General features: G+C 37.5%; 1 protein-coding gene across 2 annotated transcripts in view; it reads left to right on the top strand.

The window, feature by feature from the left end:
• The window catches only part of SLIT2 (slit guidance ligand 2), a 245,792-nt gene that overhangs the window by 116,827 nt on the left and 104,129 nt on the right, over positions 1-24,836 (top strand). The gene's annotated exons all lie outside the window — the stretch shown is intronic.

Here is a 24,836-nt window from a genome sequence, read left to right on the forward strand (position 1 = left end):
ACTTCCATGGAAGTCCAAGCTTCTTTCCTTCTTGTCCCTGAAATGCTGGACAAAAACTCTTCTCCAGAAATCTTAGAGTCAATGTCCAAGCGGAGGACCTGAAATGGATTGTACAGCTCCACCGACAGGTCCATATGTTAGTTCTCTTGGACCTCCAAGTTATGTGCCACCAGCCTTCTCTCCAAGGCTCCTACTTCCATATAGTGTATTGTTTTTGGAGACATCCTTCTGACTTGCCAAAAACTCCTTGTCTTCTCTGATGAATTTCAGTGTGCCTTAGCTGCCTCCAGATCTTCCACTTTCTTCTCCAACAGTGCAGTTACCCCAAGATCTGTGCCATTCTTGCCAAATTCAAGATTTAAGTACTAGTGCATGTATAGAATCAAAAGACTTGATTCATGATCTTATATGTGTACTACAGATATTAAGTATTTGTTGATACAGGAGTGAGTATTTCACTATTTTTTCAGGTTGGTTGATTAGAGTCATAGGAATAACAGACTTGATCAGAAATGCTCCGTTTTGTTGGAAAAGAGGCTGACTAAATTTGTCCCAGGATGGCTATAATCATTTGATTCATACAACAGGAATTGCTTTATTTTGCTGAGTTAGCAACAGCAGCTGCTACTGTGTTGCCAGAACCGAGCCACAGGGGGGTGGTTAGAAGAGTGTTCTGGTTGACATACTAGCAAATTTGATTTTAAAAAACGCCCCAAAACCGAAACAAAGCATCCACTTACCCGCTCTAAAGTCTAAAAGTTATATTCTGAATCCCTTGTTTTTAAAAGGGCTTTTTCAAACCCTTTATAAATAATATACAAAATCTTTATCAGGCTGTAATGTATATTCACTGATTTTACTGTACAAAAATCCCTCCTGCTACTTCTTTATTCCAAATCATAAACTACTGTAGAAACGACTGTATTGTTTTCAGTTCTTCAACCATCAAGGCAGCATGAGAGAGAGTTTGCAAAGGGCTGTTCTCTGTCTCTGCAAATTAGAACCACTTGAATAAACCCATAGAGTTTTTTGTCCATATCCCTTTAAATAGTGAATGGGTGCCTAGATTTCATAAAAGATACCACAGACCTTTGAAATCTTACACTGAATACACAGGATTTTCAGCTTAGAAAGCTACCTGCAATTCACTCGGGCACATTAAACTAGGTGATTATTATTTTGGATGATTTATGAAGGATGTTACATTTAATTCTGGAGTTAAATTATTATTCAGAAAGGAATTGGTGGCAAGTCTGTTAAATTTAATAGCCGATAAATGATTCACATTGAGAGTTTGTTTTCATTTGAAATAATTTCAGATGAATTTTTCTTGATTCATACTTGCTGTAAGGTTGGTAAAGGTTCGTTTTTGCATATGGAATTAAGCCTGGAGTATCATTATATAAATACTTTTGCAATTAAAGTACACCTAAGCAAACTTTTGCAGACCATGGTGACTTTAGACGATGACTCATTTGACAACATAATAACTTCAGCTTGCTCTCAATGTTAGTCACTATTTCGCGGAACTTTTTAGTCTTGAATTTTAATTCAAGAAAAGTATGGTTAATTAACATATCTGCACCAGTTTGCTGTCAAATTTTCAGATGTCAAAAATTACATAGATATTTTTAATACTGAAGACCCCTGACAGCTGAACCAAGAAAGTTCATTAACATGGTCTCTCTCTCTCTCTGCTTATCATAACTAACAACAGTATTAAAAATTAGCACGCTGTCTTTAGAATCAATAAAACTATGATTAGATTTGGCTTTTTGAGTGATAATTAATGCTTAGGATCATGTATGAAAAACTGGGATATGTTCTGAATGGAACTGCGCTGATTCAGACAGATTAATTAGATGTTTTGAATGGAAGTACTGTTTCGCTGAAGCAAGCCAATTCAGACCCAGAATTCGCCTGAAATTTTGATGAATCAGAATTTGGAATAGCAGACACAGTATCCCAAAAATATATGCAATTCAGCTCAGTGTTCCCTTTAAGTCTCTGGAATACAGAGGGAGGAAGGATATGGCATAGTTGGGTGAAAAGATGTTTTAGATTCTGAACAGTGAATGGTTTTGCCATCACTTATTCTTAACAGTGTTTAGTGGAGAAGATGGTCAAATGATATATTGCAGTACTTAGTGTTATTTGTTGATTCATTCTCTTAGGAATGTTTTTTAAAAAGATCTAATCAAGTTATTTGGAAAAAAAAAAGATCTAGTTGAATCTATGGAACCTGGGAGGATGTAACTTTTTTTTTTTTTTAGAAACATACAAAACATATATTTACACTCATACATATATCAATAAATTGAGGCTATGATTCATTACAGGCATCCGTGGTTAATCTATATTAATTAATTCTGCAAACGGCTGAATGGTTGGAACCATATGTTTGTGTCTCTGATGCTGAACAATACGTCTTTTGATTATGCATTCATTTTCTTTATCCAGAAGTCAACTCCCGTATGACTGAGATACAATATAAACATAGAAAATATTACATCTCAAGGTTGAATTAAGACATGTAATTGCTTCTTACCCAAATGGAACAATATATTTAAATAGAGCGTTGATTTCACTGCATCTCTAACAACATAAATACAATAAGGTCATTTCTAAAATACTATTTCTGGCTGAAATGGATGTAATCTAAAAATCTATTGAATGTTTTTCTTTTTTAAAAACCCCTCTTCTATTTTACTGGATAAGTAAAACATACAAGCAAAAAAAAAAGCAAAAAGCGAAATCACACACACACACACACATACACATACACACACACACAAACACACACTTAAAGGATTTTAAGAAAAAGAAAATTAGAGTCCCCCTGTATTTCTCTCCCTGCTCCAACCTGGGAGGATCTATCATTGAATGCTTGTTTGGAAAAATAATACAAATAATACAGGCATTTATTTTTTCATTCATCATAACTGCTTATTCCTCTAGTGCAGTGTTTCTCAACCTTGGCAAGTTTAAGATGGGTGGACTTCAACTCCCAGAATTCCCCAGCCAGCTGTGCTGGCTGGGGAATTCTGGGAGTTGAAGTCCACCCATCTTAAACTTGCCAAGGTTGAGAAACACTGCTCTAGTGACTAGGGACAATGGAAAGGAATGGGAAAAGAAGCTATTGAAAGTTCCTCCTTATTATATTTTTAATGTTTTACTTTTATAAACTTATCTCACTTTCCTATATATATACTTTTTATTCTTTCCTATCAACTCGAAGAGCATAAAGTGGCTACACATTTATAATAAACTTTCATTTTTTTAAAAAAAGTAACTACTTATTCTCTGCATTATCCTGACATTTTGCAGGTCTTTTGCAAAATACATCTTCATAGTGCCTGCCATTTTCCTGCAAACAAACACAACTAATTGCTGACTCCTCAAATGTTAAAGCTTCCATCCTATCCATAAAGGCCATCTTTCTTTTTTGAAATTTTGCAGGATTCTTAACCTGAGCCGTAGCTGTCCAATATTTCATTTTCATAACAGTTGTTCACAAAAAACATAACAGAATATATACTGGCTGCTCTTGCATAAAACCTTTTGAAACTATTTATATAAAACTTGGTGAGCATGAAGCCCCCCTGAAAAATCTAACATTCCTGGCAGAAGTGGAAGAAATATGCAGGCAAGCATGTTTTGGTTATTTCTGTTTTTAATATATACAATAATATTCAAGTCCAACAGTGACCCACAAAAAATTTGCTGTTCTTTATCTGGAATGCAATATCAAATGGAAAAAAGTTTGTTGTATCTATTTGTTAAGTTCCAGGGATGGTCAGTGAGGACAGACAGAAAATTTCTAAATCAAGCTATGCATTTTGATCAAAGTCATCCAGGAATTTTGCTTTTCTGAATCTGCCTTTATGCTTGCCACACCTGTAATATTTCACTTCAGAAATTAAGTTTGTTTGGATTTTATTCTGGCATTTAAATCATAAGCTACTGCAAGATTTTCTTTGGAGAGAGGAAGGTTATACAGTTTATTTTATTTGATAATCCAGAAATCTTAAGTTTAGCAAGGGGCATTCCAATGTAAAAATCATCATCAAAAATATGAAAGGGATTTCAAAAAGCCAAAAAGCTACAGTCTTCTATAAGGATTGTATTGCCATCCAGATTGATTGAAATTAAGTCTATGCACACATTTAATCTAACCCTTATGAACTACAGGTAGTCCTTGCTTAGCAACCACAATTGGGACTGGCAACTCTATTGCTAAGTGCCACAGTTGCTAGGCGAAACTTCACATGACTGTAACTTATGATTTTACTTCCGCTTTCTCTATTAACTCTGTTTGTTGCAAGCCAGTTGTGAAGTGCCTGAATGGTGATCACATGATCATGGGACACTGTGACAGTTGTAAATGTGAGGATTGATCGCAAAATTTTTTTTTTTTTACACCATCCTAACTTTGAACAGTTGCTAAACAAGGCAGTCAGTAAGCGAGGACTACCTGTACTTGAATTACTCTGGTAGTACGCACTTTAAAGTCATCCAAGGTAGCATCATTTAACACCTACATTTCTTGAAAAAAGCTTGCATTAAGAAGTTATACGAATGATATTCCTTGACTTAATTGTTCTAATTGGTGATTAGAACAGGAAGTATTCTAAAATGATAGTGACTACACATCATGATGTCCTTCTGGGAGGCCTATTAAATAAGAATTTTTGTGGTCACATGGAAACTTCTATTAATACTTTATTTTCATAATCTTATTCATGGGATCAGATTCTGTTCTTTGTCCGTAATTCTTTTAAATGAAACTAATGTATGAGGATAGCTAAGGAAACAAACAAATGGATCATCCAACAAATCAACCCAGAGTTCTCACTTGGGATACAAATGACCAGGCTTAAATTATCCTCCTTCAGACACATCATGAGAAGGCCTACTCTCTGGAGAAGGCTCTAATGCTGGGAAAGGTGAAAGGAAAGAGAAGAAGATGACCAGCGGCAAGGTGGATGGACTCAGTTACAGTGCTGATGGGTGCACCATTGGGAGACTTGAAGGAGCAGGTTAAGGATAGGTCATTATGGAGAAGATCTGTGTGGTTGCTAAATGTTGACACCAGGTTTGGCACCTAATCCTTCAATCAGTTTATGAGGAACTAAAACCCAGTACCTCACCCATACCTTTCTGGATCAGGGATTACACGTAGATAACATTGTTGACTGAGAAATCCATGTGGATTAGGTGAATTTTATGGTTAATCCATCAGGAAATATAATTATTAAATAGATTATCAGCTACTGTGTTAAACTGAACATTTTAATCTTTTGAGGCAGAAAAAAATACTGAATTGTCAGTCAGTTGGGCATTAAATTGTAAGCCTATGCTAGCAGCCACTGTTTATCTTCTCATGCCACTTCATACTGTTTACCTCAACAAGGCACAGAGACAATGTGGTTTGCCACACTGGGTTCTGAAATCCCATCCAGGTGGTGGATGTTCTGAAGCTGTCCCCTCAAGCTTCCTTTCCAGGGCCATATTTCTTGAAGCTTTGTTCAGAGACATTTGAAATAGAGCAACCCTCTGAAGTCTTGCCAGCTCTATCAAATTGTATTTGGTTTGCCTTTGTGATGAAATTAACACAGTATATCAGAAAAACAGAGCAATTTGCAGAAAGCAAGGACGCTCGTTAGCTAGATAATCTTTATTTATTATTGCAGACCAGCTTATAGGGTATGTTTGTTCAATTCTATTTTAGTTATTTAATGAATATCTAGCAAGAAAATATGTAATAATTACAGGTAGTCCCCTGTTTAAGGACGAATTCTGTTCACAAGGTCTGTCCTTAAGTCAAATTTGTACGTAAGCCAGAACAGTATTATTGTATAATACTATATAAGTAGTACTGTGTAATGAACTTGAACCATTGTGTATTTAACTTGAATTATTGGGTATTTAACTCAAATTTTGCTATAGTAGGCTCCGTTCTTAACTATGGGTCATCTGTAACCTGGGCGTTCTTAACCTGAGGACTACCAGTATAGGTATGAAGAGTATTATTGCGTAGAGTACACATTACAACAGAAGTTTTTTATCACAAAAGATTTTTCTTCCAATAAATAGCAACGGAAGTTTTAGTTGCTAAATGTTTGGTCTTCAGGGACTAGAAATCTACATTTATATTAAATCATAAGAGATGCTAACAAAACAACTCAGTTAATTGCTGTATATGAAACAAAGGCTTTTGGAGGGACTCTGAAAGTGTGTGGGATGATGTTTTTGGAGCAGTGCATAAAAAAGATATTTTTGAATTGGTGAATTTTAGCTATAATGCAGGAACATTTTATATCATAGATGTTTTATGTTCATGTATCTTTTCTTCCATTATTTTTCTGTTGGATCTTCTTTTTTAAATCATGTTGGCTGGTGATATAAGAGAGTGGAGATAAGCTGGAGAGGTAGAAGGAGAAATGCTTAGAATACCATATACACCACATTATACCACAAATATTGTCAAAGGTACAGAAAATCTCAGTTTAAATTAACAAGATTCTGGAACGATTCTCCAGTGAAGAGAGGGTGCAACATTTTGAGCCTTTTAGTTTATAAAAAATAAGGACTTAGCTAGGCTTGCTCATGTAAAGTTATACATGGTGTGAAAAAGTAGATAAGAAGACTGTAATGAGTCTTAGAGTTATTTAAGGAAGCAAAAAAGGCAGGAGCTTTTGGGCAAATAAAACAAAACTTCTTCACATGGCACACAGCAAGTGATAGTATTTGGTATCCCAGCATGATGTATTGGCTGCCATTTTAGGTCTTTTAAAAAGAAGAGAAAGTTGTGGTGGCTGAAGCTTTTAATGGCTACTGGCTGGGATGGCCAAATTACCTGCGGTAGGAGTAGTATCATGATTTTCGTACCAGTTGTTGAAGTCCCCAAGCAGGAAAGTTACTGTGTCCTGGGCCAATGTTAGTAAAGAAGAAAGGAATGCTGGACTGAAGTGACTTTGGTATTCCCTGTAAACTTGTTATCCAAGTACTAACTCCTGTATTGCTTTTTGAGGTCTTAGCAATGTAGATGGGTTACAGTGATTCTTGCTCCTACCAACAGCAATGTAAGAAATGTTGCTGTGTCTTTTCTATTTCTTGTCTATTTTACACACAAACACAAATGTGCTGTATCTTTATATCAACGTTGTCATTTTGTTGGTATCTTTTTAGCCTAAAGACAGTTAGAAGGTGAGAAACCAACTGCCGTTAAATGGCTTGGCTTGAAAACACTGAACAAATAGGAGAAGGTGACGGTACAGAATGAAAATGTCTATCATAATTGTTTTGTAATCAGTGGCATTTTTTAAAAAAATGATAATTTTAGGGAAACCAGCATTAGACCTGAGAGCGCTTGGTGGACATTCCAACAAGGTCTTTTGCCGCCATCCTTCCCCCATTCTCACGAGGCCCAGCCCTGCCACTGCCTGCAGAGATACTTTGAGAGAAGTGAGAGAAGAGTTAAGTCTGTACACTGCCTAGAGTTGCTTGGATAAAAGGAGATAATAATAAATTGAGCAGATAAATAAATAAATCAGTCAGTCAGTCAGTCTTTGGCTCTAATTCATATCTAGAACTATCTTAAGTTCCACAACATGCACAGCCTTTCTAGGGAAGGGGAGATGAAATTAGCAGCAGCAGGGGCTGTGGGGTTCTCAAAATGGAAGCCTCCACATCAGTGATGGAAGGACCTCCTGGTAATGAGAACTCCACCAGGTTATGGATTCTTGTAAGTTATCCTACTATGCCAAGTGGTGATGGTCTTCCTGCTGAAATTAAGTTCAGAAAAAGCTGTGTTGAATATCTCATCCAAAATACAAATATATAAGGCATTAAGGCATGACTGGTGTTTACTTAAAATGATGCATTACAAACAGCTGCCTAAGTAACATTTTTATAAATACAGCACTGGTTAAACATTAGCAGGAAGTTATGCTGACAAATGAAGTGTGAGGAGATGAAACACAACTATCACATGTAATATGTTTTCTTAGGCACATTGCTTATTCAACTCTTTAGGGACTGTTGCCGTTTGAGACACTTGTTTTATGGTATTACTTTTATGAATGTACTAATATGATCGTACATTGTGCCATGAAAGCTGAGTAAATGGAGAAGAGTTTTAACAAATGCATTTCGCTAACTCTTTGGACAGGTCATACTTATTGATGTGATTTAAAAGCTCAGGAAAAGCCATGCAGCTGTCACTTCTAATTGTAGAAAGCTTTCCATCTTTTTCCACTTTATTTTTCCAAATCCACTTCTAATGAAAATGTTCCAATATATAATTTAATTTTCTTTGGGCTTTGCCATAAAATCAATTAATTCTGAAAACATTCCAACCAGCAGAAGTTGTCTATCAGAAAGTAGTTTGCCCAAGCTTTCTATATAATTAAATTTCATCACATACTTGTCATAGCTTTGCAATATCTAATATTCCTTAAGTCATATGTAGGAAGATATATAAACATGACTTGGCGGTACAACTCCACTTCCATCATGAATATCATTGGATTACTCCATTATTCAGCACCATCTCCCTGAGAGTAAATTTGTATCTATATTTTCCCCAAAAGTTTAATCGAACCTTGGCACAACATGATAGTTCCAGAAAGACATAAATATACCTGAACTGCATCCTTAAAAAAAAAAAAAAAGTTTAATATTTGTGCAGCAGTAGGACCTTCATAGCAGTTATGATCATGATCCAGAGGTAATTGTAATGAATACTTTTAAGGGAAACATTGCTTTTGAGAATTTGTTTTCCTAATCATCTTCCATTCTCCCCAACCTGCAAGCTTTCAAAAGCAGTTTTGCACCTCACACTCTGGCCAGGCAGATTAGTGTATCCCTGTTCTTATGTTGTATTTATAGTCTCCCTTTTACTTTGTTAGATTAGTAAGACTACACTGTATCAGCAGGTGGGTGAATGTGCAAAATTGGTATCGGTTGGAGCTCTGAAATCTTAGAGGAGCATATCTTGCTTTACTGCCCTTTGTCAGAGAAGTGTCTCTGGTGCAGTGGGATCTGCGGCAAACCAAAATTGCACCAAAATAATGACACACTGGCAGTGATGTCATCATGGAAATTATGCAAATGTGTCCCAATGTTTGATGAGTGTAAGTCATGCCATTTGCATGAAATGGCACCCGCATTGTCCTTTGCCCATCCTTGTGGATGCTCCCGCTCCGATGAGGCACTGTTGATCTCCTTCTACCCTTTTTATCTGAATGCCAGCCAGAAGGATCAAGGAAATAAGGCAGAGGGTAAATTATAAGCCAGCACCATTTGTCTTACTCCATATCATTAGTGTAGAAGAGGCACATCTATCAAGTCACCAAACAAAGGCTTGGACGTGATCCCTGTATTTTGATGTCTCGCAAAAGTGGTGTTAAATTGCAGTAGTGGCAATGATTGACAAGCTCTGGAGCCAAGAGGCCACCCGAAGAAGATGGAGAAAGAAGCTCTTCCCCTGGGTTTTCAGACTATGTGGGGGCTTCTGGTCTTCCTTGTCTCTGATACAGTTAATGCACTGATTCTTGGTCTATTTTTCTACCACTCCTTGCGGTTACTCAGTGCTCAACAGTGGACTGATTTTTGAAGAGGAGAAAAAAAACAGAGTCTGACTTGTGACATCTGGTGCCATGTTTCTCAATTATGTGATGACACCCGCTGCCTTTCACAAAGCGGAAAGGGAAAAAAAACCCTCTGTGGTTGTGAGAAGCAGGCAAAAGTTAACTGTAAAGGAAGGGATGTCTTTTATTCTGGTGGGGAAGGAAAACTTTATTTTCCAGGAAATTAACCTGCACAGGTAAGAGAAAAATCAGTGAATTATTTACATAATATACCACCAGGACAGACAGGTCATGTCAGAGAGTTCTGACAAAATATGGTCCACTGGAGAATGAAATGGCAAACCACTCCAGTATCCTTGTCAAGAAAACCTCATGGACAATGTCAAAAGGCTAAAAGATATGACGCCAGAAGATGAGCCCCTCAGGTCGGAAGGTGTCCAGTATGCTACTGGGGGAAGAGCGGAGGGCAATTCCAAGTAGCTCCAGAAAGAGTGAAGCGGCTGAGCCAAAGCCGAAAGGATGTTCAGCTGTGGATGTATCTGGAAGCGAAAAGAAGGTCTGATGCTGTAAAGAACAATATTGTATAGGAACCTGGAATGTTTCGAAGAGGCAAAGGAACTAGAGATCAAATTGCCAACATTCGCTGGATCATGGAGAAAGCACGGGAGTTCCAGAAAAACATCTACTTCTGCTTCATTGACTATGCAAAAGCCTTCTGTTGTGTGGATCACAACAAACTGTGGCAAATTCTTAAAGAGATGGGGGTACCAGACCACCTTACCTGTCTCTTGAGAAATCTGTATGCAGGCCAAGAAGCAACAGTTAGAACTGGTCATGGAACAACTGATTGGTTCAGAATAGGGAAAGGAGTACGACGAAGCTGTATACTGTCACCCTGCTTATTTAACCTATATGCAGAGTACATTATGAGAAATGCCAGGCTGGAAGAATCACAAGCCGGAATTAAGATTGCAGGGAGAATCATCAACAACCTCAGATATGCAGACGATACCACCCTAATGGCAGAAAGTGAAGAAGAACTAAAGAGCCTCTTGATGAGGGTGAAAGAGGAGAGTGCAAAAGCTGGCTTGAAACTCAACATTAAAAAAACTAAGATCATGGCATCTGGACCCATCAATTCCTGGCAAATAGAAGGGGTAGAAATGGAAGCAGTAACAGACTTCATTTATTTGGGCCCCAAGATCACCGCAGATGGAGACTGCAGCCATGAAATTAAAAGATGCTTGCTCCTTGGGAGGAAAGCTATGGCAAACCTGGACAGCATATTAAAAAGCAGAGACATCACCTTGCCGACAAAGATCCGCATGATCAGAGCTATAGTTTTTTCCAGTAGTAATGTATGGCTGTGAGAGATGGACCATAAAGAAGGCTGAAGAATCGATGCCTTTGAACTGTGGTGCTGGAGAAGACTCTTAAGAGTCCCCTGGACTGCTAGGAGGTCAGTCAATCTTAAAGGAAATGAACCCTGACTGCTCATTGGAAGGATTGATAATGAAGCTCAAGCTCAGATACTTTGGTCACCTAATGCGAAGAGAGGACTCTTTGGAAAAGACCCTGATGCTGGGAAAGATTGAAGGCTAAAGGAGAAGGGGACAGCAGAGGATGAGATGGTTAGATGGCATCACTGAAGCATAAAACTGAGCATAAAACTGAGCAACTCAGGGAGGCAGTGAAGGACAGGAAGGCCTGGCACAATATGGTTTGTGGGGTCATGAAGAGTCGCACACGACTTAATGACTGAACAGCAACAACAACATACCACCATAATTATAAACAAGTCTTCTGGCAGTTAACATGTTATACACACATGTGCAGTCCACACACCCACATACCCATAAATTGGACATCTACATTTTTCAAAAAATATACATTTATAAGTTGCATCACATTGAAAAGTTGGATTTTTTTTCCAACCTCATTAATTTTAAACCAACTAACAGATAATAAAGAATTCGAAAACAAAGTGCACACATGGACAAAACAAATCTACTAAGATAAAAACAGATGGAACAGATAAAGTAGACATCAGAAAAGAAGTATTTGTCCAGTTAAACAGACATCCACTTAAAGAAGAAGATTGTTGCTCTCTAGAGTAATGTTCTGTACTATGATTTGGACATAAAGAAGGTACACTAAATCATATCTTTGGCTGTGGACAGCTTACTATGGGAGAAAATAACATCCAAAAGTATTCTGGACTTTTAGGGCATTAAAGTATCTAGATTATAAAACCCACCAACATTTTGGTCTACTTACAGTTCCTGAAGAGTCTTCTAATCATGACTAGATCTGGACTTCCCAGGAAAAAATGAAGCTGCCAGGCCAACCTAATCTGTGTGAACACACTCCTGGCTACAGTTGCCAGTGAACATGCAGATCAGAAGCAAAGTCCAAAAGTATCTTAACTGACCCATAACAGGAACACCTGGTTTGTCTAATATTAGTTTATTAGGTTTCACCAGCTCATTATTATCTTTAGACATCAGTTCAGATCAGCTATAGTTTTCCTGGTAGTGGGCAAAAAGGAAAAATAGGGCTGTGTATGATCCATATATTGATTATAAGGCACCTCATGTCAGTCTCTCCTATAACTTATTTGTGGCTTTGGGCAGAAAACGTCCAAAGCAAGGCAAATCCAACATCACCTCTAGAAACTAGTTTTTGAAGGATATAGAACCATTGTAACAAAAAATCTTGTTCTAGAAGGATGATTGATAGGACTGAACACTGCTAGAGTCCAACAGAATCAACAGAAAATGCTTCCCAGATTTAGCTCCTGAGAGATCTTCTACGATGACCTAAGCTGATTTATTTCTAAATCTAGGTTTGAGCCAAGATTCCCTTGATTGGGGGGGGGGGGGAGAACATGAATTCTTCGGGATTGGGGTTTGGACATTGTGGACTTGACACTTGCACAGGAGACGGGAGCAGTTGCCGGCAACACAGAAGCCGTGTACGCCTGAAAAAGGCACAAAGCAGCGGAAACCCCACCTCCTGCGCTCGCCAGCTGGGCTCCACTCTAGGAAGGAAGCACTGGCAAACCACTTCACCTTGCCTTGAAAACTGCAGGGATTTGTCCAGGCAGTCGCCACAGAATCGGTCACAATTGAGTGCAGATTATTATTATTTTTATATATAAACACACACACATGCACACACACATATATACATACATACATACACACACACAAACACACTGTCAGAACCTGCATCAATCAAATGTCAATTTAAAAAAGCTATAGCAGTCAATGGTGTTTGCTTGATTTGATTCTGCCATTTGTAGCTGGGGGGGGGATGGTAGTTTATAGTTGTGCTTCTCATGAAGCCGCTGCGCCACCACGTCCCCTCAGTATATATTAGCCAAAGCTATTGATGCCAAGCTTGCCATATTGCGTTACTGTGAAGACAAAATTGGCATGTAGAATGTGTGTCTTGGAGGAAAGATAGGGTAGGAATGCAGGTATAAAATTAAGAATGTAAAGGTGAATCAAAATAAGATGTTTCCATTTATCTGGAAATTGGAATCTTGGGGTTTATGGTTAATACGAACAAGCATATCTATAATCTCATCCAGCTGAAATAATGAACTGGGTTTATTTACACAAGACTTATGTTCTGTGCCAGTGACACAAGTGGTATGTAGTTCAGGTTTCTGGTTTGCTTTCCTGCTTGTATCTGTTTCAAGATCATTTGCCATTTTTCCACAAAAATAGGAAGTAATTTAAAAATGAAACACTTTTCGTAACAACTAAGCTTGTTTTGACATCACTTTCAGATAATAGACAAATATTGATCAAATATTGATTGTGACAAAAATATAACTCAATTATTTTGTTCCTAGACTGTCAACACCCAGATGTTTTGACAACTATAGATTATATTTGAAACATGGTGTGTTTTAATTTATGGATTCCCAAGTTGTTTGTATGATCCATATTCTAACTAAAGTTAGGTCAATAATCTCTTATACCTACTATTACTGTGTTATTTTGCTAATCATTAATGCAACTGCTAATATAGTGGCATAATAGCAGGAGGTCAATACACTGTCCAAGTTCCTTCTTTCTGATAGGTACAGAAATTCAAATCCTTGAATTTGATAACAAACCAGCATAAGTTAACATACAAAGGTTACAACCAGTCTGGCAATAAGAATCCAGGCTATAATTTATAAAAGCTAAGTAGAGCTAGCATTACTAATTACAGAACCATTAATTACAACACTAAAATCCTTTATCTATAAGAATTGTGCTTAGTATTAATGCTAAGACTATAAATACAAAATGGAATAGAAAATGTAAGACAGAGTGATATAAAAATGAGAAAAATCAACTAAATATATCAAAGATAATTAAAGTAACAACTAAAAAAGCTAAATGGTTAGTCAACAAATCAAACCATAGGAGATATAGGGAAAACCAAGCATTAGTATTATTAACACAAAACTCTATAACATTATAGCTCTAAGCTCTGGATGTACCATGTAGGAAAGCTACAGATAATAATGCCATTAATGAAATATTTGTGATACTCCCTCTACATAGTATTTAGTACTTTAGAGCTTACCAAATTATAGAAGAAACCATGACATGTTTAGCTCAAGAGAGATACCAACATGCTGAAATTAAACAGCAGTAATGACGTGACTTGTGCTGCAAGGTTGATCTGCAGTGAATCTATTATTTTTGTCCTTGATCAGTTTCTGTGATGGTAGCAGGCAGAGGTGTACTTGATCAGAGAGATGTGGCCATCTTTGACAGTAGGGGCAAGACGAAAGTATTTTGAATATCCCTATAAAGTACACATTGAAAGAAGACATGTAGAATGGATTCAACTTGCTTGCTCTCCCAAGGACGTACATGTTTCTCCCCCCAAAAGTCACAACAACCCTAAGGACTTCCTTTAAAACAACTGCAGTGGATAGATGTTTCAGGGTTATGGTTTTTTTAAAAGAACAAACTTCTGGGTATAAAAAAATTGTCCCTCTGAGATAGAAAGAGATAGTGATTTGAGGATAGAGGAATTTTTTTTTTTACATTTATTGAGATGTTTCCAGGGTTTGTACACCTTTTATTTTGAAAAGCAATGTATGAAATCACATCTACAAGATTTGGTGGTTTGTTAGCTGACTGCAGGGCCAGGGCTGGGAGGCTAAGCAAACCAAGTTAGTTCTTGGATGTGAGACCTCTAAGGAATTGCAGGATTTTAGATTAGACTAGGAAGGCAAAGTGACTTCTCAGAAAAGTCAGAAGTTGAGCATTTGATGTGTAATGCATGAGCTTTTCTGAGAGCAGAAATCTAAGCTGAGCAATGATTAGTAAAGAAGGCTTTGTAGCTGTAACAGAAAGAAGACTTATTATAGGAAATAGATTACAGGGATAAGTAAAGGCTAGTACTTAATTAGCTACATCTTTTGAGGAGAGCATCTACTCTGTGTGTGTGCATGTCTGGGAAGAAAGGCAATAGAAAAGGTCTTCAGATTAGCAGGCTCCTTAACCTTAAAGAGCAGGCACAGTAATAGAGAAAGAGAGGAAACAGAATACTTAACTCTATCCCAACCACATCCTTGTGGTCAATAGTCATGAGGCTCTGAAGAGTCAGTGATGTTAGGTAATCAGACAACAGTGGTAAACCACTTTACCTAGGTGAATACGTCCATGAAGGCATCAGAAGACTTTACATATTCAAATAGCATGATTTTCAGGGAGACTGGAGGGGCACAAAAAAGTTTGGGGTTTGGATAGCTTATGAGTAATGGATTGCCCACCTTAGCTTCCAGTCTGAAGATTCTGATTGTGAAACCTGTTTGGGCATGATCACACGAAATAACAATCAACATATTGGATCCAGGAGAATCTTAAGTTATTGTCACACGTTGCATCCTGCTCATTTTTCCAGTGGAAGTGACTTTAGTGAATTGGAATTTATTAAAACAGAGAGTGCAGTGATCTGCCCAAAGCTTTCTTGTTGTTCTCCAAAAAGCCAGGAATTGTAACCCATCTGATTCTGGTTATTTCTTTTCCAGGTTTCTGTATTCACACAAATGTATTTACATCTGAAGCAGCTCTGCAGTGTAAAGATAACAGATCCTAAAATAAAAGCCCTTCACTTTAGAGTGAAAATGTCCTACCGTAGGTGTAGAAAGATCAGCAATCAAATGAAAAGACACAAAGATCCATACTCTATATTGTATAAGAGATATTTTAAGGATGGTTTTAAATTACATAAAAACCAAACAAGTTAAATGAATCAAGCCAACACAAAAGAAAATTTTATAGATTACCAACTCCAGACAGTCTGTACCCACTGTTCTGCAGAGTGTATTTTATGTGATTAAAATGGATTTTTCTTATTAAAAAAGGGAACAGTTTTCATAATGTTAATCATTTATGCAAAGTTATTAATACTGTTTATACTTAAAATATTTTAAGGTGTCGTTTCATTGATATTCTGCTTGCTTGCTCTCCCTCTCTGCATGCAAGCACATTACGTATATACATACATACGCACACATACCTACCACTTCCTAGATAAACTTCAGTGATTACTAATCCTCAGATGAAACTGGCTTCTTTTTAGCTAGGAGAAGGTAAACCACCAACCCCACAAAAGTAAGATGTGCTGGTGGTCTTCTTTGTAAGAGGACTGCCTGTGGTGGCCAACACATCAGAAAGAGTCTGGTAGCACCTTTTCTGACCAACACATTTTAATTAAGGTGTTTTTTTAAAAAAAATTTAAGGCGTAAGCCTTTGTCATGAACCTCAGTTTCTGAGATGCATAGAGTGGCTAGACTGAATCCTACCTCAGTCTAGCCACTCTGTTTGTCTGATAAAGTGAACTGCAGCTCAAGAAAACGTCTGAAACCTAACTGTGTATCTCAAACGCTGCTTTTTCTGAGTGTGTGGGCCCTAATGGAAGAAGTATTTCACTTGACTGTTCGTCTCATCTGAAAATAGTTTCAAACCTTGATTTGCAGATTGTTTTGTAGCAAAAGGGTTTAGAATTGTCCAAAGGGGTTTCTTTCCCTAACCTCTCCCATGAATTTGCTACTGCTGATTGGTCAGGAAGCATCTAACAACATGCTTGCTCTTAAATAGTGGTAGGGGCAAACTTTCAAATTCAAGAACTTTTAGAGCTTGAAATGTTTTGTTCCACTTGGAGTGGCTCTTCCAACTATTAAGAAGTGTTTCAAGCATGCAAACACTTCTCAGATGATTAGAACAATAGTGGAATGACCTGCCCTGCAAGGAACAACCTGCCCTGAATTCAAAGTAATTCCAACTTTTCTATTGTGGAGATGCACCCAATGAGGGACGCTGCATTGCAGAAAAAAAGCAAGAACTCTTCCACATGTTCAGAGTTATGATTCCTGTAGATGAACCTTTGTCAGCCTTGTAATAATTTTCAGGTCTCAGGAAAGTCCTGCATAAAAATAGCAAAAAAATATGAAAACTTCACAATACAATTCAATTCTAATCTACACAATTCATGTTTGGCAATATTTACAACAACAGCAAAGTGGCAGGCTAGCAGCTGAGTCACAGCATGCAAAAGTTTTTTTTAAAAACTATATATTTATTATTTCAGGCACGACCTCTCACAGATCTCTGGTTGAGAAAGGCTGCTCTGGACTCACTTTCTTTTTTCTAACAGCAGTAGCCAGATGGCTATGGGAAACTTGCGTGGAAAACCTGAAAACAAAGCCTTCTTATAATGACTGAATTTAGAATTTAAAAAATATGCCTTTGCTTTAGGCCATTGCCACATGTAATGGCAGTGAATTCCACAAGCCAATTTATTACAGAAGTGCATGCAAGATGTAATAATAAGTAAGCATTGGGATCGAATTCTGATAGTATTTTTCACCATGAGCATAAGGAAATCAACTATAATACTTTAAATAGTTTTTTTAAAAATCAGGAAACAGAATCAGAATATCTCTGAGGGATTAATACACTACACATTTAATAGTTATCCATTTGCATTTTGTAAGATGGAAAATATGTAATTAAACTGCTGTGTCTTTCTCAGAGCTTGATTTTCTGAAGATCATGTTTATGAGGCCCTGCTTTGCTGCTTTTTTATCATAATCGCTATGTTTTCCTGGACCATTGTAGCTTTTTGTAATATGAATGGTAAATCTGCTTAGGAACTTTATTTTCTATAATGAATAATATTTACTGTCTGCTTAAAACAGTATTATGCTGTGCATTATTGGCAAATTACTCTAAGTGCATTTCTGGACATATCATAGAATGGAATTGATTCTACTTTGAGAATTACTAAAATGATGCCATAGTTTATTCCAGGAATAAATATGAGACGTCAGTAATAAAAGGATTTGTATTTTACCTATTTTGTATTACAAGCACCACAAAATAAAGTTTAAAATTCCTCCAAAACCTCAGAAAATGGTTTGGCATTCAGTAAATTAGCCTCTGAATTATAATAAATACTAGCACTTTATGTTCCTGCAAAGTTGCTCTGGTCTAACCTAGAATTATTTTAGTTCCCAGACTAGTGTTCTTCTTTCATCCACCTTGCCAAAATATATTATGAGAAAATGTCATATGCACCTCACCATATCATAGGCATCTCTTTGTACAATGGAAATAGACACATAATTCCAAGTGAACAGCAGATAGAGTTTCATAATATACGTATAAAAATTTTGTAGGTAAATATGATGAAATAAGGTCAAGTGACTCCCAAGAGTTAGAGTAATAAGTAGAACAGCACATCCTCAGAAAGCAGAGCCAATCCCTTGAGGGACCTGAAGCTTTCCAGAAATGTTAGATGTAAAGCCTTCCTAAGGTAGAGGTTTTTATCGGGATGCAGCTTTGCTAAATATGAAGGCTAAGCATTCAGGCTGAACACAGATGATCAAACAGATGATAAAAATCACTCTTGTTCTAGCCAAGTTGTTCCAAACCTGAAAAACTCCTGAGGTTATTGCCTCACATCATCTGGAAGCCCCCAAAATTTCCTTCCTATGACCACCTGAAGGACACAACTGAGACTTGTCTAATGATTTCTGTTCTGTGTTACCCCATATCCATCGTAGTCCTGAATGCTGGTTGTTTTCCTGCAGACCAACCTGGCATTCATCATCCAACCTTAAAATCTTCAGGACATATTGGTATTTAAGTACACTTGGCTGACACAAGAACCAGATCAGGATATCTGATACCCTTTTCATGTCATGGCCCACCCAGATTCAGCATGAATTGAAATGTATAATGGAAAAGAAGATTAACAGTACCCTAAAACAACAAAAATGAAAAGGGTTGTGCTTTATCATGTTGAAGTTTGTAAAGTTAAAAGCAGAGTTGTCAGTGATTATGATTGTGGCCAATAATAGCTTACTTAATGCTAAGTGGCAACACGCAGTAGGAAAAGTTATCTTTTCCATTTCCAACCTTGTTTTTGAACTTGATGTCTCATGTGCTGTTGATGCTAGAGAAATATTCACAAACGTTTTTTGACCGTAAATGTAGCTCAGGGCTGAATTGCTAGATTCTTGAGGTTCTTCTGAACTTGGTTTTCTTTTTGCAGATGTTTCATTACTCCGCTAGATAATGAGGTGGCGTGGTTGGTTAATTTCACAACACATAGACAAATTGAACAATATATTCAGCTGGGAAACTGTAACCATTTCTTATCAACCCAAATTCAAGAACTTATTGATTTATTGATTGATTGGATTTCTCTCCCACCCATCTCCCCTACAAAAGAATGCAAGAGAATTCCTAGAAATTGTGCTCTCTGATAGGCCAGCCATTAACAGACTCATAGACATAAACCCTTTCTACAGAGGACTCCAAAAGAAAGAAAGCAAACAAACCAGCCTACATCCTCCCTTATCACGTATCCAGCAACCAACATGTAGATAAGGAGAACCAACACAATAGACAGGAACCATCTAAGGTGAAATAATACAGCTAACCAAGCGAAGTTGGCTTTGTACACAAAAACAACAACCCAGATCAAGACTGGTAGGACACGTGGTCACTCATAAATAGTCAACAGATTCTGCTTCCTTGTGTCACTGTTGCCTGTTACCTACTTTGGTAATGAAACTTTGCAAGAAGCAAACCAAGTTAAGTGAGCCCTATGATCCCAACATTTCATCTAAGAAAGAGTTACCTTTCTTCTGGGCTCATTTCTGTTGGGTTTCTTGCTGGCTTATTTTCCCTTACAGAGATTCCCCCTCCCCCCCCCCCCCCCCCAGTTATGTAGGATGGAAAGGACAGGGGTTGTCAACTGACATTCAGAAGCCCCACCCCACTTGATCAGTTTTTTTTAAACAAATAAACAACTACTGCTGCAACCTGAAAAGGTTTGAAAAGTCCTGGCCTAAGCATCTACAGTGGTTTTGTACCTAGCATCTGAAGATCCTGGATTGGAAGTTAGAGAGAGGAGCTTTTTACCATTGTCACTTCATTTTGGGGCTGCTTTTAGACATCAGATTCTCTTATCAGGATATTACTGTGAAAGGATTCAGTTCTAGGTGTACAGTTTGCATCTTGCTTTCTACTGTGACCTCAGAAAATAAATGCACTTTATTCCTTTCTCCACACTGGGTAGTTTCTGTAAAGTATTGGATGTAGATTTATGATACTACTGATCAGTCTCTTAAAGAGAGGTTAAACCATGGAGGGAAAATAAAATTACCAGTAATTAAATTTAGAAGCAGGTTTGCCTACTACAGAAAATTTATTGTCTTAAAGTAATGTTGATTTAACTATACGGGGAAAAAAAGGTCCCTTATCCCAACTTTAGAAGAGCATGATTTCACTATTGCACACAGCAATTTCCATTTATACAATTAAAATAATAGCATTCTGTGCTTTGTAAAGCAAATAGCATATTCAATTGGGATATTTGATGGTGAGTAATAAAATAGCTGCAATGCAGAGCTGACTTCATTGCAGAGAGGTGGTGTATTATATATGAATCTCTAATACAGCAACCCATTCATTCAATAAACATACAATAACATCTATTGTGAATATACACTTAGAACTTTTTATTATGAATACAGAATTTAGCAGAGTATTTTGAAGTGGATACATTTTGCTGTTTGAGAATAGTCTCTAAACGTGCAAGTTCACTAAAACCTGCATGCAAACCAATATTTGTTCTATTTTGTCCTCCAATTATTTCTCCAATACACACATGTAAATTGTCTAATACACACATATAAATAAGTTTTGCAGTCTGTGTAGCAATGCTGTAAATTCAACAATGGTCAAAACATGATGTAGTTTCTGATGTAAATTGTAATTTATGGGGTAAAACTTTGTTTTATATAGCAATTTATTCACTAACTTGATGACAAGTCTTGGAAAAAGCAAAAGGCACATAACTTCATATCTGTTCAGTTGCTCTTGAAATGGAAATTGTAAAGAAAGAACAAAAGAAATTATTGATCTCTGCTTGTTTAGATCAGTCGTACAGTGATCAACTGTTCATGGAGAATTGGAAGCCAACATTTCTTGTAAAAGCCCTGCCTTCATAAAGCTAAAAAATACATTTTATTTTCTTACACACTCATTTAATTGCACCCTGGGGGTATTGCAAGTACTCACTATCGGAATAGGCAAGAGCCTTCATATTAAGCTGGCTCCTCAAGAAATACTGATTTCAGTCTGCAGAACCACACCATGCCAAATTTGTCCCCGGACTTAGAAAAAGTGAAGTCATGCCGTATAGAACTCATTGGAATGGTCTTACATCTTATCGTGTTATTTATGATAAATACTTTGAGCTGTGTGTTTTCATATTGGCATTAGATTCAGGAAAAGGGAAGTTCAAACTGACTCAGGTAAACTGTCCCAAAGTGGGACAGGTAATTTTGTTTGCCATTACTTGGCCAAAGCAAGTTTATACTTCTCTCGTCCTCACGTAGGTGACATTTGCTTAACTTTAGAAATGCATTGGAAATAAAACTCACTAGTTCTGTCTGGTTAATTTTTTTTCTAAAGATGATGTTTAAGGGCTGAAAAGAACATTCGGTGGGAGACAGCTCATTGAAAAGACCAAGTTATATAGGCAGGCATGTATGTATTTTGTATCAGTTAACTCTCTCTATATACAGTCATGTGAAAAAGAAAGTACACCCTCTTTGATTTCTATGGTTTTATGTCTCAGGACATAATAAAAATCATCTGGTCCTTAGCAGTTCTCAAAAGTAGATAAATACAACCTCAGATGAACAACAACACATGACATATTACACCATGTCATCATTTGTTTTACAAAAAAAAAGCCAAAATGGAGAAGCCATGTGTGAAAAACTAAGTACAGCTTATGATTCAATAGCTTGTAGAACCACCTTTAGCAGCAATAACTTTAAGTAATCATTTTCTGTATGACTTTATCAGTCTCTCACATCTGATGTTGTGGAGGAATTTTGGTCCACTCTTCTTTACAACATTGCTTCAGTTCATTGAGGTTTGCAGGCATTTGTTTATGCGCAGCTCTCTTGAGGTCCCGCCACAGCATTTCAGCATTTCAATGAGGTCTGGACTTTGACTGGGCCATTGCAACACCTTGATTCTTTTCTTTTTCAGCCATTCTGTTGTAGATTTGCTGGTGTGCTGGGGATCATTGTCCCGTTGCATAACCGAATGTTGGCCAAGCTTTAGCTGTCAGACAGATGGCCTCACATTTGACTCTAGAATACTTTGGTATCCAGAGGAGTTTGTGGTCAACTCAATGACTGCAAGGTGCCCAGGTCCTGCGGCTGCAAAACAAGCCCAAATCATCACCCCTCCACCAACGTGCTTGACGGTTGGTATGAGATGTTTGTGTTGATATGCTGTGTTTGATTTTCGCCAAACGTGGCGTTGTGCATTATGGCCAAACATCTCCACTTTGGTCTCATCTGTCCAAAGGACAGCATTCCAGAAGTCTTGTGATTTGTTCAGATGCAACTTTGCAAACCTAAGCCGTGTTGCCATGTTCTTTTTAGAGAGAAGAGGCTTTCTCCTGGCAACCCTTCCAAACAAACCATACTTGTTCAGTCATTTTCTAATTGTACTGTCATGAACGTTAACATTTCACATGCTAACTGAGGCCTATAGAGTCTGAAATGTAACTCTTGGATTTTTTGCAATTTCTCTGAGCATTGCACGGTCTGACCTTGGGGTGAATTTGCTGGGATGTCCACTCCTGGGAAGATTGGCAACTGTCTTGAATGTTTTCCACTTGTGAATAATCTTCCTCACTGTAGAATGATGGAGTTCAAATTGTTTGGAAATTGCCTTATAGCCCTTCCCAGATTGATGGGCAGCAACAATTGCTTCTCTAAGATCATTGCTGATGTTTATACTCTTTGGCATTGTGTTAACACGCACCACAATGCTAGAGACCAGCAGACTCCTAAAACTTTGGCTTTTATAGAGGTAGTCACACTTGGTGACGATCAAGGGCATTTGATTGGCAGTACTTGGCTGCTACTTAGCCTCTTCATACCTCTGGAAGCACTAAGGGTGTACTTAGTTTTTCACACATGGCTTCTCCATTTTGGCTTCCGTTTTGTAAAATAAATGATGACATGGTATAATATGTCATGTGTTGTTATTCATCTGAGGTTGTATTTACCTACTTTTGAGAACTGCCAAGGACCAGCTGATTTTTATTGTGTCCTGATACGTAAAACCATAGAACTCAAAGAGGGTGTAGTTTCTTTTTCACACGACTGTAACTTCTGTGTTGGGTTCCATTTTCTGGAAGGAAATGTTAACCTTAAAGTAAAACTTTGCTCCCAAGTTCAGCTGAAATTCACCACCCACATCTTCCCTCCACAGTTGACAGCATTTCACAGATGTTAGCTATACCTATTCAGGGCAAGTGAAATTTTTAATTACTTGCAATTCCATGTTGGAAGTAGAAGAATTCTTCCCTTGTTGTCCTTCCATTTTAAATGGCTTAGCAGGACATCTAAGAAAGTTTGTAGGAAAGCAGTGGAAATATCTGGAGAACTGAAAGAGGAAAAGTAACTAATTGGGGAGGCAGGTTTTATGGCCTGCTTGTTTGTTTTCCTTTTCAATTGCAAACTTGAATAAACTTACTTTTTTTACCTCTGTACCTTGTTTCAGCTTGAAACCTTTCATTCTAAGCAACAGTGAAATCTAGGATTTCCAGGGAATAGAAAATTCCTCTGAATCTCTAGAGCTAAGTTTAGACAAAAGAGATGTTTTCAAGTTTGGATTCTTTCAGTAGAATGACTTGGTGATACACCTTAAGGACATAAAGTTATTGGTGGATAGAGCAAGCAACCTGTTTAACCAAAAGGTAAATTACATTTCCTGGGGCCTGAACACAAGGTTGCAAATTCATGAATTCCTGCACAGAACAAAATTAAGCATAATAATACAGAGGCACATAGATAAGATATATATGTTGCCTATCTATTTTAACTATTTATACACACACAATGAGAGAGAGGGGTATGTGTGTGAATATATAGTATATATCACCAAATCCACTATGAACTCCCATCAAAAATTGTATTAAAAGAAAAAAAAATCCAGTGCAAACCCAGACACAATAAGCAGGGGTCACAAATACACACCTCAGAAGTGAAATACACAAGCAGCAAGCACATTGGGGAAACTAACTTGGTCAATATTAACCTGAGAGGGAGGTTGTGAAGTTGGGTGGCAGAAGAAAGCTGAGTAAGGGCTCAGTTCGAATTCTACACAGGATAGATTTGTGAGAAATTATCACAGCCAGGAAGGGGGGGAAAATGATTACATACTCCTCTGACTCAGTGGAAAAATAGACAACTTCTAGCACACTCCACAGGAATTCAAAACAACTGCCCCAAAGACACCCCATCCCCATCCCCACAAAGATACAGGCAGAACATATCGCACCAAAGAATAAAATATGCCCTTCCAGAAAACAGAAATAAAACAAGCTTGCAGTTTGAGTGGGAAAAGAGGCACTGGTCATCTACAGGAGTGACAGTTCTCCAGTACAAACAATGGAGAGGACAAATTTGTTTTTTGCACCCAACTAAAAAAAAAAAAAGAGCCTTCAGTTTCTTTATTATATCACCTAGCTTTGCACAGTAGGAATTAACAAATGTGATTAATGAGACCAACATGGGCCTTCTACAAGTAGCTCATTTTGTTGTTGTTGTTCTGTTGTGTTATTATTACTGTTATTGTTATCAACAATACCGCTAGCTTCCTGCAGATAAGCTGTGAA

Source organism: Python bivittatus, unplaced genomic scaffold (assembly GCF_059951505.1).
Source record: "Python bivittatus isolate LINGU-HERP-01145 unplaced genomic scaffold, Pbiv_v1 ctg000960_np1212, whole genome shotgun sequence".
Taxonomy (NCBI): domain Eukaryota; kingdom Metazoa; phylum Chordata; class Lepidosauria; order Squamata; family Pythonidae; genus Python; species Python bivittatus.